Raw genomic sequence first — 16,340 nt, 5'->3', positions numbered from 1 at the left:
AGTGGGTGCAGTTTGATATAATTCCATTGATACCTGTGTAACTTTGCTGATTTACACTGGCTGCAGCTTTACTGCAGCTTGGAGGGTTTCTTTTAATGTCCCATTTCTGTGACCATTATTGGATTATACCTTTAACTGAAATTTTCAATGTAATTAATTTGGAAACACTGAAACCCAACATTTTAACTTCTAAAGAACACTAATCAGCACTTCTGACTTTTTTTTTTTTTTTCCAGTTTAAGCACTGGCCCATAAACATCTCATTAACAAGAGACTGTTGCAAATGTTTTCATTGTTTTCTCTTTGCTTTGTGGTGAGCTATGTGTTTCTGAATTTCCTGGGTGGCTACATCAGACTGTGACATGCTGGATCTGGTTTTATCAGTTTTATTCTGTTTAAGGGATTTTAAATGCAGCTAGAGGTATGTAGCTATATCATAATAATAATTATAATTATTATTATTAGTGTCACTCTTTTTATTGCTGTTATTATCATCATTTGGGAACTACTGATTGTCAGTTTTGTATTGAGAATAACTTAGCATAACTCCAACCAGTTTAGCCAGGAGCAAACTCGTTTTTGCTTTGGTTTTGGTTTGTGGGGCTGGTGGTGACAAGAATACTGTGGGATTTCAGCTGTTGCAATATTTGCAGTTCAAGCACTGTTTGTCCAGCTATGGGACAAATATTTCAGTAAGAGGACACATTTCTTTGTAAGTTGAACAAAACATAGAGAGATTTTCACAAGACCTACATGTTCCTTCTTGTTCCAGAAACTCCTATAAGCCAGAAATATTTGCTGCAACGTGAAATATTCTGTGAGATTGTGATAGCTTTGCAGAAATCTTGAAATATGTGGTGTGGCAGGAATTTGTCTTTTCATGAATCTACATTTATAGATAGGTTCAGCAGTACTTAATGAAGAATATAATAGACATTATGAGTCCAAGTTTTCTGGTTCTGGGCCTTAGTTTATTAATGCAACCTTGGTTTAACAAATGAAAGAAGAAAAGGTTTCAGGTAGGTAGCATTAGTTCAAGGAGAAGACTCAGTGTATGAGGATTTGAAGGATGATCTGGGAATCACTCTTGCTGTGGCCATTCAAAGCAGGGGCGCCACAGAGCTGCTCAGGCAGCTCAGGGGCACAAGGCAGCCCTGAGCTAAATCCCCCACGGTCAGGCTTGCCCAGAGCTGTGGCTGCTCCTCAGGCACTGCTGGGGGAATGTGCACATCAGCTTGGGCACTGCAGAGTGTCTGAGAGTGTGAGCTGCTGGCAGCACGTCTGTCTGCAAACAACAACGTCATCAGAGTGTGAGGGGTGGGGAGGTTTCCTCCACATCATGCTGGGCCAACATGGCCCTGGAGCTCGGGGGCAGGGTTACACACACACAGTTCTGCCTGGCTGTCCCTGCAGTCTGCTGCCATAACCAGGGATTTTAGAGATGTTTTCAAGTGCTGACTAACAAAAATCTAAAGGAGTATAAAGGAGTGTGTATTTGCATTTAGTTGAGGAAAATAATTAATATTAAGTTAATATTAACATTAAATTAATAAAGTTCCATGCTTGAGTCTCATAAATGAGACTTTTACCAAGTTCTTTCTCCTATACCTTGAGAAGGGTTTGGGGTGAGGCTCTCAATGTCTCAGTACTTACGTGCCTAAAGACTGCTCACTTTTCTGGGCTATTGGAAAGCCTAAATCATTATCACTTTGCAATCCTTAACTAGAAAACACTGCGTAAACATGTGCTAGTAACTACACTTATTTTATGCTTGTCAGGGTTTGGAGTAGTTCCAAAGCCAATGCAGTTGCACTGTGCAGATTTGATTTTGTGATATTCACCTATTGGTTTGAGAGATACTTTGGGGCTTTCTAAATGGCCTTGGTCAAATATTTACATCAACTCTATTAATCTTTCTGTCAGCTTTATAATTAATTGAAAACTGATTTCTCCATGTAGCAACTTATTCTTAACTTATCAGCAGACATTATTTCCATCATCTCTGTATCACAGGACAAGGTTAGAGCACTCAGCAGTTTTTAAAGTGTTATCTCAGCTGTGGGCTCCTGAGCCAGATTAGCATGTGTGTAGTAAATCAAAATGTATTCAAGATTCCTGCAGTTGTGCATGTGCTAATTCTCTTTGGGTGTAACTCACATGGGATGAGAGAGCAAAAATAGAGTAATGGTAATCATAAATAATGGTAATCATCAACCAGAGCAGGATTTCCCAGCTTCTGCACAGGTGTGTTACTTTGGCCCTCCTCAATGCAGAGATGTCACAGTGAGGTTAAAATGTCAAACTCTAACAATAGAGACATAAACAGAAAGAAAGACCAAAGATAAGACATCTGGTGCTTTTCTTAAAGATTCTGAGGTTGAAGTCAACTGTTTGCTCAGTTTTGATAATTTATGACATGATCAAGGAACTTGTGTGGTCCAACACTGTGAGTGAGCTGACTTGAGGTAAAGCAATACCTTACTGTTTGCTTTCCACACAGGCAGAAAAAGGAGCCCTTTTCCTTCATTGTGAGACAATTCATTTGGCTGCACATTACTATCTGTGTGTCTTAGCTCTTGTGGTAGCTCTCCTGGGTTCAGACTGTTCACCTTGTGCTTGGCTCTGGCACCTGTGTGCTCCTGCTGGGACGTGCTGGGAATGCTGCCAGTCCTGAAGGAAATTCTCCTGGGACTGCCTGTGCACAGGCTCAGCAACTCCACACCTGGGACGCTGCACTGCAGCAATTGATCTCAGCAGAAATGATTCCCATAAAGCTCAGCACTGGGCACAAGAGAATCTTATCTGGAACAGAATTCTCTTTGCCACTGATGGCACATTGGCCCCTGCTTATATCTGTGCAACAGAAATTACTTTTAGTCATCACTGGGCTGTATGAGGGTTATTTTGAATTAATATTTGATGTAGTTTGCCATGTATATAATTGTGCATGTGTCTAATACAATACTATATATATTATTGTATATTATTATATAAAATATATATTTTATTATCTATTATATATATTAATATACACTATATATATTTGTATATATATAAATTATATATATGTCTATTAATATAGACATATATATAATTTGCCATATATATGGCAAATTATATATATGGCAAACTATGGTTAAATAAATACATATTTAACTGTGCCTGAACCAACTCTGACCCAACTCCTCTGACCCAACTCCTAACATTGGATTGATTTTCAGAAACATAATTGTATGTATAAAAAAAATTACTTAGGTTCTCCTAGACCTCTTAATTGCTGTAGGGACTTACCACTGGCTAGTTCAATCACTGACTACATAAAATTCCTAATTACCTAATCAAAATGGAAGGTAAGAGCACAGGGAAGATGACCTCTAGGTTTGCAATCACTTGTAGCTATTGACATGAGCACTTCTGTGATCTTGACAAGATGACTATCATGAAGATAACGAGGTCAGCTCTTGATTTGAGTCAAAACAACAAGAATATATGATTAAAATGAAATAAGAGTTAGCTGTAAATGTTTGAGTATGTGAGAATGACTGCAAAAATTATAATCCTGAACAAAATGCTTATTTTTGTTGAGATATCAACTTTTTTCACTAGGAGAACCCCTGTTATTTTTAGGTGAGATTGCCAACTAATTTGGGTTTTTTTTTGTTGGTTTCCTCAGTACTTGGTGGGTTTTACAAACCTGTGTTCAGCAGATGCTGAATTGCAGATATTGTTACCAAAGACAGTTTCTATTCCTCCTCTTGTGGAGAAATTTTAAAAGGCTCATCGAAATCCAAGTCATGGATAATTGAGAATCCAGAACAAAAATACAATGCAATTGCCATTTAACCACCCAAAAACATGCATCATTAATAATGTGATTTTGCAGTTTTTTGAATAGCTGCAATCTTTGATTCTCTGGTTTTCAAGGCTGATCTTGCACTCTCTTTCATGGCATTTCCTGTGGCTGCCATAAATTGCAAATAATTCTGTACCTTTCATGTCTTTGTTGGTGTGCCTTTATATCCAAATAACTCATATCAGAACAAATGTGAAGAAACATGGTTTAAGAAAGGACAAAAAAAATTATTTTTTAATAATTTCATTCTCCAGCTGGTCACCTTTTTCATAAATCTTTTGCCTTTCCTTATAAAAGACACAAGCCTCTTAGAAATATGAGGTGGTCACTGACAACATGACTCTCAAAGTATTGTAACTTCCAATTAAATAATCAAATACTTCTAGACACTGGATCACAACTTAGAATAAAAGACATTTCAAGGCATTTAAAATCCCTACCTGCTCAGGAAGCTTTATGTGCCATTGTGCTGATGAAGAGTAACAGCTTCAAATTCAGCATACTGAGAACTTTATAAATCATATTATGCATTTAAATAAACACTACCACGTATTCACAAACCTATCGTGCTCTCTGTTACTTCTTTCTCAGGTGTGACTTATTATATCTGAAATCTTGTACAATTGGAATGGGACTAAAAAATGCTTTAATACAGAGAAATTGTGAGGAAAAAATGCTGAATTGTTAAAAAAATCTCCTCTCTGTATTCATGATGGTAATCACCTGTATTCCTGACTACATTCTTGTAAATTCCTGTCTATTATTTTGAGAGAGGAAGGTAAATTATCTTGTGCATTGCAGAAATTAATAATAAAACTTTTACTTTGTTACAGGTGACACCAGAATAAAGGGGAGCCAAACATGACTTTCAGGTTGCGCTTTCAGAATTTCCTTCTGCTCTTGTTCTTGTGAGGCAGTGCAGCAGTCAGCACAGGTCAAGGTCTGAATGGCATATTGGCATCCCAGGTGTTCTGCATGGGTATTAAAAGACGTAACAAAGTCAAAATGAAAAGAAAATTATTATCACAGAGAAGCTGTCTAATCTGCATTTCAGTGGAGTTTTTTTCTCCAAAAGTGAAATAATCTGATCAAAAGAAGAACAAAAAAAAATTACTTTGTATAGATTACTGAATTATACATAGATATACTGAATTATTAGGACATGAAGGGAAAACAGTTCTGCCATTACAGTAGGCAGAGCAGAGCTTGTTAAAAAGATAAGGCTGAAATAGGCTAAATATTGTTTCTTTAAGATTCAAGAACAGGGTTTATAGCATTGCAATGTTTGTGATTAATGAGGTAGAAAACAGATGCTCTATCAGTGGAGATAATATCATCAACGTTCTGAGTAAGGAATAGTTTATTATTTCACAAAAGCTTTGTGACCTTCTGGCCTTGCTTAGGGACTTGCCAGGATATGCAATGAAGATGAATGATAGTTTAAACAGAGTTCACTCTTCCTCACTAGACCTTATTAGTAAAATAGGAATACAGAACATTGGCTTGCAAGATTAGTAACATGTGAAGCACCTCTGTAATATACTTTCTTTTTTTAAATAATTGATTAGGAACATGTAGGACAGATCTCATTACCAAGGTCTATTGATTTTTCTACTCACAGCCAGTTGCTAAATCATTTTCCAATTATAAAATAATGTTGTAAGTATAGAGGACAGATCTGGATGGAAGTCTTAATAATTCAATGAGCAGAGCAGGTTTTTTAAGTCGAGAAAGACAGGGAGGTAATGTGGAACTTGAACAGAATGGCTGATCTAAGTAGAACTATGAGCACTCAGCCTCTCAAAGGAAGCACCATGGAAAAGTTTATGTTTTAAGATGGATTACTAGAAGACTGCATTTGTTTGTGTATTTGTTTGCCATCAGTAGATGCAGCACAAAATGTGGTCACTGAAAATCTGTAGGAACAGAAAAGTTGTTTTGTGTTTCTGACAAGATAGAGGTACTTTTTGAATCCTTAGACTTTAGGAAAAAAAACATCACAGTTAAGAGTCAAGTATAATAATTAAGGGAATAGGTTGCAGCAGCTGGGACACTTGGTCATTGACAATGATTGTGAACATAAAAAGGATAAATACTTCTGTAATTTTTGACAACACCTTTTAGCCCAGAAACTCTAAATATCTGTAGAAAATGAACAGATTTGGCTTCTTAAATTTCATGCTTATTTTCCTCTTGTTATAAACAAACATTAAATGGTGACAGACACAATTAATTTCATCTTAATTTTGCTTTCCAAAACTCTACAGTATATTATTTAATATTCTCTATTATGAATGGAAGGTAATTCAGATGATCTGCTTTGGAGTCCTTATTCCAGATGGGTGAATCTCACTCCAAAGGAGCTTGTGTTGCTATTGAGGCAACCCAGTCAGTAGCTTCAGACAAAATAGCGAACTTTCAGGTACCTAAAGAAAGTGAAGCCTGACAGAACACTCTTCTCTTCTGGTAAGGAAGAGAAGAAAAACAACCCTTTGTTTTTTAAATCTCATACATCTTAGACTATGCATGGTTGGATGTATATTAGAAGCAGGCTAATATATATATATATATATACATATATATGCACTCAATATGCTATATAATATCCAATAATCATGGGAAACAGCTCCCTGAGATGGGAAACTGTATTTATACTAGCTTCCAAGTCTTCATAAAAGTAGATCAATAAAGGCAGTTCTTTTTTAACTACCTACTATGAAATTTCATGTGCAGCTCTAGTTTTAAGTATGGATTTTGTAACAAACTTTGGGAATTATTTATTTTTGCTTTATTCTTTAGCTTAAGAGGATCATTGCTTGCTTGCAATTAATTAATTCCAGTTCCACATTTATTTATATTCATTATTAATTTTTCTTTTGGTTGGGTAGCAAATCTTTGGAATTCTTCTCAATAAAATAAAATAAAATTAAATCAGAAAAAAAAGTATTTTGGATTAAATGAGACAATGGCATTATTCCTCCATGCTTATTTAACCCCTTTAAAAATCCAGTTTAATTCTGAGATGGAAAACCATTTCAAATTCGGAAGATGAAACATTTAATTTTGAAAATGTTGAGTAAAGCAGTAGTGGAAAAGAGAGAAATGAGTCTGTAGTGTTCTACCTATCAGATCTTTTTTGATATCTAACTGCACAGTAACCAGACCCTTCTCATGCTGGCTGTTGTAGTACTGAAGCAGCCTCTGGGGCCTGGCTGTTTCCTGTTCCAGCATCTAAGTGCTGCAAGACCACCTTCTTCCAGCAAATTTTAGTTCTGCAGGCCTTGAGATTCCACAGGTTCATTATCTCATTCTTTCACAGTTCCAAAATTCACGAGCTGTTGAAAGTAAACACACTGAAATGATTTTTAGAAGGTGGTTTGCAGTAACAGCCTGAAGAGGTAATACAAGGATCTCTTAGACAGGCAGTGCTGCGTATTTAGATGAGAGATAGTCCAATCCTTCTCACACCACTGGCTGTCTCTTCACATTCATCAGCCCTTCAAATTGTGTTATAAGATTGCTGAGTGAAGAATTTTGGCTTTACACTGTGAAGAACAAACAGGTCAGCAGCCCTCGGCCTCACACAGAAACTTGTAACACATATACAGGATTAATTTAGAGCAGCACTTTTTCCATTTGGGGAAGCACTCAATAACTGAGATTGTATTTCCACATATGAAACAATGTGATTTGCAAGTGACTCAAATTTAAAAATAGCTCATAAGAAAAGGCAGGGAAAATAACCACAAAAATTCCAGAAGGATACAATGTACAGGTAAGGTATTATTTAGGCTATGTGGATAATTTTAAAAGCCTACAGCTTCTTTTCTCACATTCCTTTGGCCTTTATAAGATGCAAAGTTTGTAACACCACAGACAGTGCAGGAGATTGCCTTCATACCAGTACAAAAAGGGTGTGGCAACCACTGGGCCTGGTGTCTGGTGGTCATCTTATACTCAAATTTATATCACTGTACCAACACTACACTGAGATAAAGATGTCTCAAATCTTCCATCACACCACCAGCAATAGAGAGCTGTCTAAACTATGATGAATGGTACCTGAAGTGGGGACAGAAACACTTCTGGGTCTCCTTTATTCTGTATGTTCAGTCTTGTCCAAAATTTATCCTATCTAGATCATGAAAATTGGGATTTTTGGATGGGAATTAGTCTTTAGAGGAAAACCTCTAGGGCTGTGATGGGGAGATAAAGAACAGAATGTAGGGCACTGAATTGTGAAAAGTCTTCAGTGTCTTGTAGAGTAGAAATTTTCTGTGGCAAAAATTGGAGATGAGAAGATTGCACTAGACAAGGTAAGAAGCTACCCAAAATGGCAGGCATGGAATATGAGTGTTTGAAAGTCAGATCCTTGGGGCCAGCAGTGTAATACACATAAATGTACAACACCTGGCTGTAAGCTTGGAAGCCTCCTACCTGTGTAGTATCCTATGCGCCACCATTGTAAAAATAGCAAAGAAATACTACATCTGAAAACCATGGGACTCTTTCAACTTGCATATTTTATTTTATTGGTGTTTTGTCTGTTTAATTCCTTGTCAAGGAGAAAACATAAAGGATCACATAGGTGACAAGATAACCTCAACAGTTGTATTCACATTTGTGAAAGTATGCAAACACAGAAGAATATTCACATATTTGTCATTATACTCAGATTGTGGTGACATCTGATATCTTGGATAAATTTGGATAAAAGTGAATCAATAGTATACCTGAATAAGACAAGCCAGATGGTATGTGTGATAATGACATTTTCTGAAACTGAAATGTATTTCATTAAATAAATTACTACTTTTCATTTTCCCTAAACAAATAATTAGCATTTAAGCAGCACAGAATAGCTACTTAAAATAGCTATAAAAATATTTACTGACATTTACTTAGTTTTTTTCTCTTTTTTTTACTTTTCACGTAGTAGAACTTCCCCCATAAATACACATTAACAAGAATCTTGGAGTAAGAAATTAAATATGTGTCTAATTACATATTTATGTGAAAAATATATGATTTAAACATTTACAGCTGTTGGTTTTTTTTTTTTTTTTTAATGCTTGATTGCTTCAACCAATATCTTCACAAGAAAATAAATCCCATTGTCCCATTTCAGATGAAACACTGTCATGAGGTTCATGTCTCATCCTGTCTAGCAACAAACTTATAAGAAATGATAGTTTACTTTCTGGTCTCATGCAAGTGGTGTCACTTTAAATATTATTATTATTCTTTTTGTGCAGATAATATTTATTCTCCAAATCTGAATTGTTTTTCTTGGCTTCAAACAAGGCAGCATTATTTTTTTCATATGGCAATATGTTTTAAATAATGAAGGAATAAGGTCCTTTATTATTGATATTAGATATTAGTTTTAAGAAACCTCAGTGAGGGCTGGAGCTGTGTAATTATTAGTGTCTCACAAATACAGAGCTAAAGATGAGCTGTTCATGCAAGTCCATAATTTCCAGGGTAAGTGGTTTCAGTGTCCCTGTATGCTCCTACTCTATGAAGATAACTTCTCTCCTCCTGGGAACTTGAACTTCATGCTCTCACATATAATAATGAAATTTACCATGTGCTCATCATTTGGCTGCTCATCTCTGCTGTTGCTCCAGATCCATTATTTCAGTACTGCCACATCCTAAACCTGCCAAGGAACATGATTTCATCTCTTACAGGGAATGTTAACCAGTCCTAAAGAGAGAGCAGGAGACTGCAGGAGGGCACACCACCATACACCACAAAAATTAAAGGTGCATGAGGCTTTCACCTGTTTCATTATTGTGGTGGAGACCTGAACAGTCTGACACATGTGTAAGTGTTTTTTGGGGGAGAGCATAAGGGAGAGATTGTAAGGAAAATTTATCTATGGATAAAGAAACCAAATCTTTAAATTTTTTATCTCTAATTTTTTTTTTTTTTTTGTCACATTAGGAGCTCTGTGAGGTTGATGAGGTTAGTGTTGGGAGAAAATGAGAACTTCTGTATTGCAACTTATGTACAGGAGTGTTTGGATGAAACAGTCAAAAAACCTGAATTCGTGATGATCCTGTCTCCCTTTTCCCCTCCACTTTCCTTGCATATTCCAACTAAAGCTGCCAGTTTCAGAAGGTCCCAGAATAATATACACTTTCTCCAGTAATGCACAAGCCTCTGGATGAAGGAAAGTCTGGTTAATCCATTATAATGGCAGGTTTGTTTATTGATCTCATAAATTGCACTTTACTTGACCTGTCAAAAAAGCAGAATTCTCAGCATGTGCTTTCCTGCTACTCTAAGAGCCTCTCCTCACCTCGGGCAGATTTCTCCCCCCAGCCTCTCCCCCTGTGCTGGCAGCTGTTGTAAACCCTGGTCTAAATTCATTAACCTTCTTCCAAACAATCTATTGCAGTTCATCCCTGAGAAAGTGCAGATAGAACAATAAACACTCACTACTGATTTTCTTCCCTGACTATCCTAACACACCCAAGCACAAGCTGCTTACCTAATTTTCTATTAATAGGAGGAAAATTAAAATCAAAATCAATGGGAATTGAAATCAGCCCACACTAGAATTTCCTAATTAGGAATGCACTCATTATAGGCTATATTAATCCCTGTCTAATACCAAGGAATACTGCACAGAGTAATCTGAGTGCTACCAGACCAATCAATGGAATGGATCGGTTAAAAACAACCAAAGGGAAAGCCAGTGCTTAATGGAAAAACCTGTTCAGTGTGACATTGATTGCACATTGCTCCCACCTGAACAACCACCTGAAGTGCAGAGTTGTTGTTGCCATGCAAATGCTGTGAGTGGATCTCCAGTGATTCCTGATTGAGTAATAAGCTTTGTTTTGCTTTAAATGAATAAAATTGTGTACAGCTGCATGCCTTGGATGATGGTGTACAACTACATAGTGTTGCTGAGTTGTATCCAGAGCTAGGACAATCTGGAAGTACATTCCTGGTTATCTTTTAACTGCACCTTTCCAGAGAATGCACTTTATCTTTTAAAAAATTGTATCTTTGAACAATGCAACTTTTGATAATGTAATGTGAATGCTACAGGAAACAAAAAGGGAATGCTTTAAAAGAATCGTTGACCTTTAAATGCCTGATTCCCTTTACCAATAAAAAGAGGTGAGTTCTAACTCACGTGTAATTTTATTGGAATTTTGAATCATAGGTGCCTTATGATTGACTGGAAATACCCTCTGGTTTTATTGTCTCAGAAAGAATACAAAATCTGAAATTGGGTTTTTGGTCTAAGGCAGAGTAACTATATATTTTTTTGACCAACATAAGAAAGGGTACCTTAGATGAAGCATTCAATTTCTAGTTGGCTAAAGGTAGCTATGATGAATCAAAGCAAAGAAGTACTGAGACAGCTGAAAGGAAGGTTTGAAAAAGTTTTGCTACATTTTTTGCAAGTTCTGCTCTCACTTGAACTCACTTTAAATATCCATTTCCAAATATCATATTACATAAATAGTTCTAAAAAACCTGTATCTGACAAATTGTCAAAATCATGTTCAGAGAGATGGCTTTGCTAAGTGTGGCTGCAGGTCAGATGGGGGTTCTGCCAGTTGTGCAGGGGATTGTGAGCACCCTAAGTACTTAAAAGTGCATTGCAATTTTTTCACAATAGTACTAAAAGGGGACAGTACTCCTAAGTGTTGTTTCTGAGGTATCCAATAGCATTATTTTAAATGTAAAACTATGCAGGTGTCGCAGAAATCTCTAAAAGGATATCTTGCATTTTGAGGATGGGAGATTGTCTTGGGCTTGATATTCGCTTGGGAAATCAAAAATTTTTGGTTGACTGATGAGCAGAGGCATTGGAAAGCAGAAATAATAACAAAATTGCAGTTTTTGTATTTGTTTCCCCAGCCTTAGTAATGTTTTTATTAATAAATCCAAAGTAGTGTCAAAACATTCCCAGTCTCTGGATCTGAGAAGGCACTTTAGGACACTGTGTATGTCATGCAGCCTAGAAGGCTGTGAAAATTTAAAGGCTTGCCATTTAGGTAATGCTGTCTTACTATTTTTATCTATCTAGAAGTGGTGAATCATAGCACTTTGCTGCAGTAGATGATAGGATTGTAGATTGATTTTGAATTAGTTCCACATACATGGTGAACAGAATAGGAATATTATTTTGGTGGGAGCTAATCAGATCTAGCAGCTCCCAAGGAAGGGGTTGTTCATTGCCTGGTGTTTCTCAGGAGAAGCTTTGGGTATATTAAGGTAGCTGTAAGAAGTAGTGTGGCTGGTGGCAGACACAGACTTCTCTTTCCAAAAAGCAGTCAGTGTCTGTATTTTCTAGAGAAGGGGCAATTCTTGTAACACAAGTTCAAAGATTGATTTGAGTCACACTAGCTTAGAATAGTTCAGAAATTGTTTGTGCTGTAGGAAGTCGCTGAAGTTGTGCCTTAAAATGCCTTAATTTCCAATAAATTATCACGTAATGACTGAATGGTCAGCCATTGCAGCAGCAAGACCAGTATATTGCTTTACAATGCTCCTTCTTGGCGCAGCTGTAAAGTGTAGCGAACAGCACCTGATTGATGGGAATGTGATGATAATCCAGCTCCTCCACTTGACAAGCCACAGAGAACATCCAGATAAAACAGCCTGTGCTTCTGACACCCAGAAATGGCTGAAACGACTGCCAGAAGTTATTGAGCTGGAGAGAATTTTAAATGTGAGTGAATTGGGCATGAGTCACATCTTTCCACAGAGCAACTGTGGGCGCTGGCTGCCAGAGCACTGGAGAAGTCAACAAGGGCCCCTTTAGAGGGAACTGGGGGAAAATTTCATAACTGATTTGGATTTGGAATTCTGCAGTGCCTCTGGGATAATAATACCTCACAACAGGCAGGATTATTTAAAGACAAGCAGCTTCAAATTGTCAATAACTCAAATACCAGCAAACTTGGGTGGTGAAGGGTGGCAGAGCGTTAATTGGTCTGGAAGCAGTATAAATACTTTCTGCATTTATCTCACTTACAAATGTTCACTGGTGATATGTTATCAGTAATTTATGATGTGCCATGACAATCGCTTACATTTCTGACAAAAATAGCAATTAGTTAGAAGAATGAGGATTCTCCTCGAATGTTTTCATCAAGTCATAAAGGGAATTTCTTTCCTTCCATGCATGACTTGCCTGTAAAAATTCTTTTAATTTGGCAGTTTTCTTCTCTTGCTTGAATTTGGTCCAGTTTTTAAACTTTTCTAAGAACCTTCCAATACTCTCATGAAATTACTTGTATTAATTATGTGCATATCCAGTGCATACATTGGCATGAAATCACGGTGACAAGTACAAAAGAAACTCATCAGTTTAATCATGGACTTTCTAGATACTTGATTCTTACATTGTTGCTTACTTGATTTTGTTTTCTCCTTCACAGACATGGTAGTTATTAACAGTCATCCAAAGGAGAAATAAAATGCGCATCAAAATTTTCAAGTGTTGCCTCACATATAGGGAGTCCTCTATAGCCCCAAAATTTCCTGCAGGACGCTTATCAGGTGCAGGAAAATGAGTGCAGGGGTCCAATTTGTTACAGCCGATTATCACAGTGCAGAGAGGGACTGCACTGTCCTCACGTTCAACCCCAGGGAAAGGCAACTGCAGCGCTGTGAGAAAAGTCAAATGCTTTCTGAAGATGATGACTGCCATGAATCCAGAAGATCTGTGATCTAACTGGTGTGGTACCTGGAATAAAAATACTGTAAAATCCAGGCATCTTTGATATTTTAAAAAAAAATTTCTGGACAACATTATCTTTCTGTTTGCAAAGTACAGAAGTTTCAGTCATGTTGCTAAGTGCATTTACTTGTGTTACTCTGTGAACACTAGTAGAATTTGTTTGGAAAAGGAAGAGTTTGCCTACTTCTTGATGATTTTGGAGATTCTAGAAATTTGTTTCAGAAGATTTATGATATCTATGAAGATTTTTCCCTTTTTCAGAGGGAACCTGAAAACACAGATGTTTTCAGATGTTTCACAGATGTTTGTTGTAGTTGCATTCACAGGCCACCAAAAGATAGACAATGCTGGTGAAGATTCAAGTCAGAAGTTACTCACTTCAGTGTGTTTCTTCTTTGCAGGTGAGCTGGAGAATGCAGTAATGAAACTTCCCTTAATAAGTTTTATAAACAGACATATTCAAAAATTATTGAAGCCAGCTGAAAGTAACTGTTTAGGAGTTTTGGGTAAGTCCTGGAGCTGTCAGATTTTAGTTATAAATGTATTTGTACTTAGTTATGTGCACACTCTTCCTTCTAGACCCATTTGTTTTGTAACAGGACTTAAAAAAATTTCACCTGGCAAGTCAGTCTTTAGCTGTAGACGGAATCTAGGATCTGAGCACCAAGTGTGGGGTGTTGAAATATGATTTAAACATAAAAGACAGAAAGTGGCACTGTGGAGGTATGAAGCACTGCAGCTGAAACGGAACAATGTTGCTTAGTGTTAGAGAGTAAACAAATGTTTTATTCCTGACAAAGGGCAGAATTTGGTCAGTAAGATCAGTCAATGGAAAAGGAGACTCTGCCTTCTGATAAATTACAGAAACAGTTCTATTTTTTCAGAAACATACTTTTTAAGGGATGTATTTAATCTTTTATTGGACTCCCTTAGGCCTGCACTGCATAACAATGCAGTGGTGTGAGCTGCCATACTCAGCAGTACATGCTTTCCATTAGATCCACAAGGAACAGATCAGAAATGCCTGCAAATTAAATGGGTAAAACTAATTGCAATGGAATTTTTTTCCCAATTTTTTCTCATCCCAGGTACAGAATATATTTCTTCAGTTCTTAGAGAATAGGTGACAGACTTATTTCAAGGGTAAAGAAAATACTGCAGAAATACCGTGTGGAAACAGTGAGAATCACTGGGCTTGCTGCATCTGGATGAGTATTTGGCTCAGAGGATTCTGTTTTTTGTGAAATTGCTGTTATCTCCCAACCCCTGTCCTCAGACACTGAGCTGTTATGTCAGTGGTACTAAATAAAAATGATCCAAAGTTTACAAATAGGAAAAGAATCTTCAATCTGAAAAAAAAACAACTAGCAATTTAAAAACCCCAAACCTAACAAAATAACATACTAAACTATCTAGTTTTACAGTTAATTTTGTTTCTGGAAAAAACATTCCTCCAGATCCTCTGTATGACTTTGTGTGCAGGAACACAGTGTGTACCAGAAGAGGTGACCCATTCTTTTGGACCACTTTGATGGGAGCAGTGAATTTTGGCTCCCAAATTTTCTCGGGTGTGGAAACTCTGAGGCACAGTTCATGGACCTGGTCTGTCTGCTGGAAATACTGTCAGGAATGATAAAAATGATAATAAATTTGTTTTTACTGCTCCTTTCTGTTGTAGTAAATTTGTTCTGTATCTTTACACAAAAATGTGTACAGACCTTCTTTATAAACCCCCGGGGAGGAATTTGTGCACAAAAGTAACATTCTCTTTCTCTTCACTTATGTCTGTAGTGTCTTTTTATATTTGTGGAAGGTGTCCAACAGGTTGGAAAATTCATTGAAAACCTAAGCCAGTCAGTACAATACCGGTTCTAGTTTAAACAAAAACCAAGCAGGTTTTCCGCTTTCCAAAGCAGTGTCTCCAAAAATACTTCTCAGGCTCAGAGAGTACATTTTTGTCCTGGTTTAACTCCTTTTGTACTGAATAACAAGCAAGGCTACTTTTGCATGGCATAATACATGCCTCTTTTCTGGAAAAATACTTTTCATAGAATCATGGAATTGGTAGGGTTGCAAGGGACCCCTGGAGATCAACCAGTCCAACCCACCTGGCAAGGCAGGGTCACCTGGAGCACATTCCACAGGAATGTGCCCAGGTGGGTTTTGGATATCTCCAGAGGCAGACTCCATGACCTCCCTGGGCACCTTTTCCAGTGCTCTGCCACCCTCATTGTAAACAAACTGCTTGCTCGTGCTGAGGTGAAGCTTCTTGCATTTTAGTTTTTGGACATTGCTCCTTGTTCTGTCACTTAGCACCCCCAAAAGAGTTCTGGCACCTGTCTTTTCTCTAACAACAGAAGAAGGTTTGAGCAGAACTATAAGAATTTCTTACATATTTAGCCAAAATCTTTGCCAGTACAAAATGAAATTCTAGTGGCGCAGAATTTGAGCCATAGTGTGTGAATCAAGGGCAGTGGCAAAGGAAATGTCATCATTTCCCTGTGATTTTTTTTTAAATATAGGGAACACATAGCATTTTTTGACAATTGTTTTGTAAAATTTCACAAGAATTTTCCAGAATGTATTCTTACTGAATGAAAAGATTGTGTGTCTTTTATTGCTGAATAAGAAGTAGGATTGGCAAAATGAAAACATTGGTCAAATGTAAGTAGTAAAAAAAAAAAAGATCATAGCCTTTCCCAGCTAATGCCCAGAATGTTATGTGCAGATTTTTGTTATGAGGATGGACATGGTCTTTGTCTTTCCTGAACT

The 16,340-nt window shown here is 37.1% G+C and overlaps 1 long non-coding RNA gene across 2 annotated transcripts; it reads left to right on the top strand.

Moving 5' to 3' along the window:
- Positions 1 to 10,766: 10,766 nt before the first annotated feature.
- LOC135443026 (uncharacterized) lies at positions 10,767 to 14,388 on the top strand. 2 transcript variants are annotated; one of them, XR_010438768.1, is made up of 3 exons: positions 10,767 to 10,990; positions 12,388 to 12,554; positions 13,970 to 14,388. It is a non-coding gene; the product is annotated as an uncharacterized LOC135443026 (long non-coding RNA). The 2 variants fall into 2 exon arrangements; XR_010438767.1 differs by lacking the exon at positions 13,970 to 14,388 and adding an exon at positions 13,267 to 13,528.
- The last annotated feature ends 1,952 nt before the right edge of the window (positions 14,389 to 16,340 follow it).

The sequence above is a fragment of the Zonotrichia leucophrys genome, chromosome 2 (assembly GCF_028769735.1).
Source record: "Zonotrichia leucophrys gambelii isolate GWCS_2022_RI chromosome 2, RI_Zleu_2.0, whole genome shotgun sequence".
Taxonomy (NCBI): Eukaryota; Metazoa; Chordata; class Aves; order Passeriformes; family Passerellidae; genus Zonotrichia; species Zonotrichia leucophrys.
Note: the sequence above shows the minus strand (reverse complement) of the source record. Positions and strands in the feature narration are given on the sequence as shown.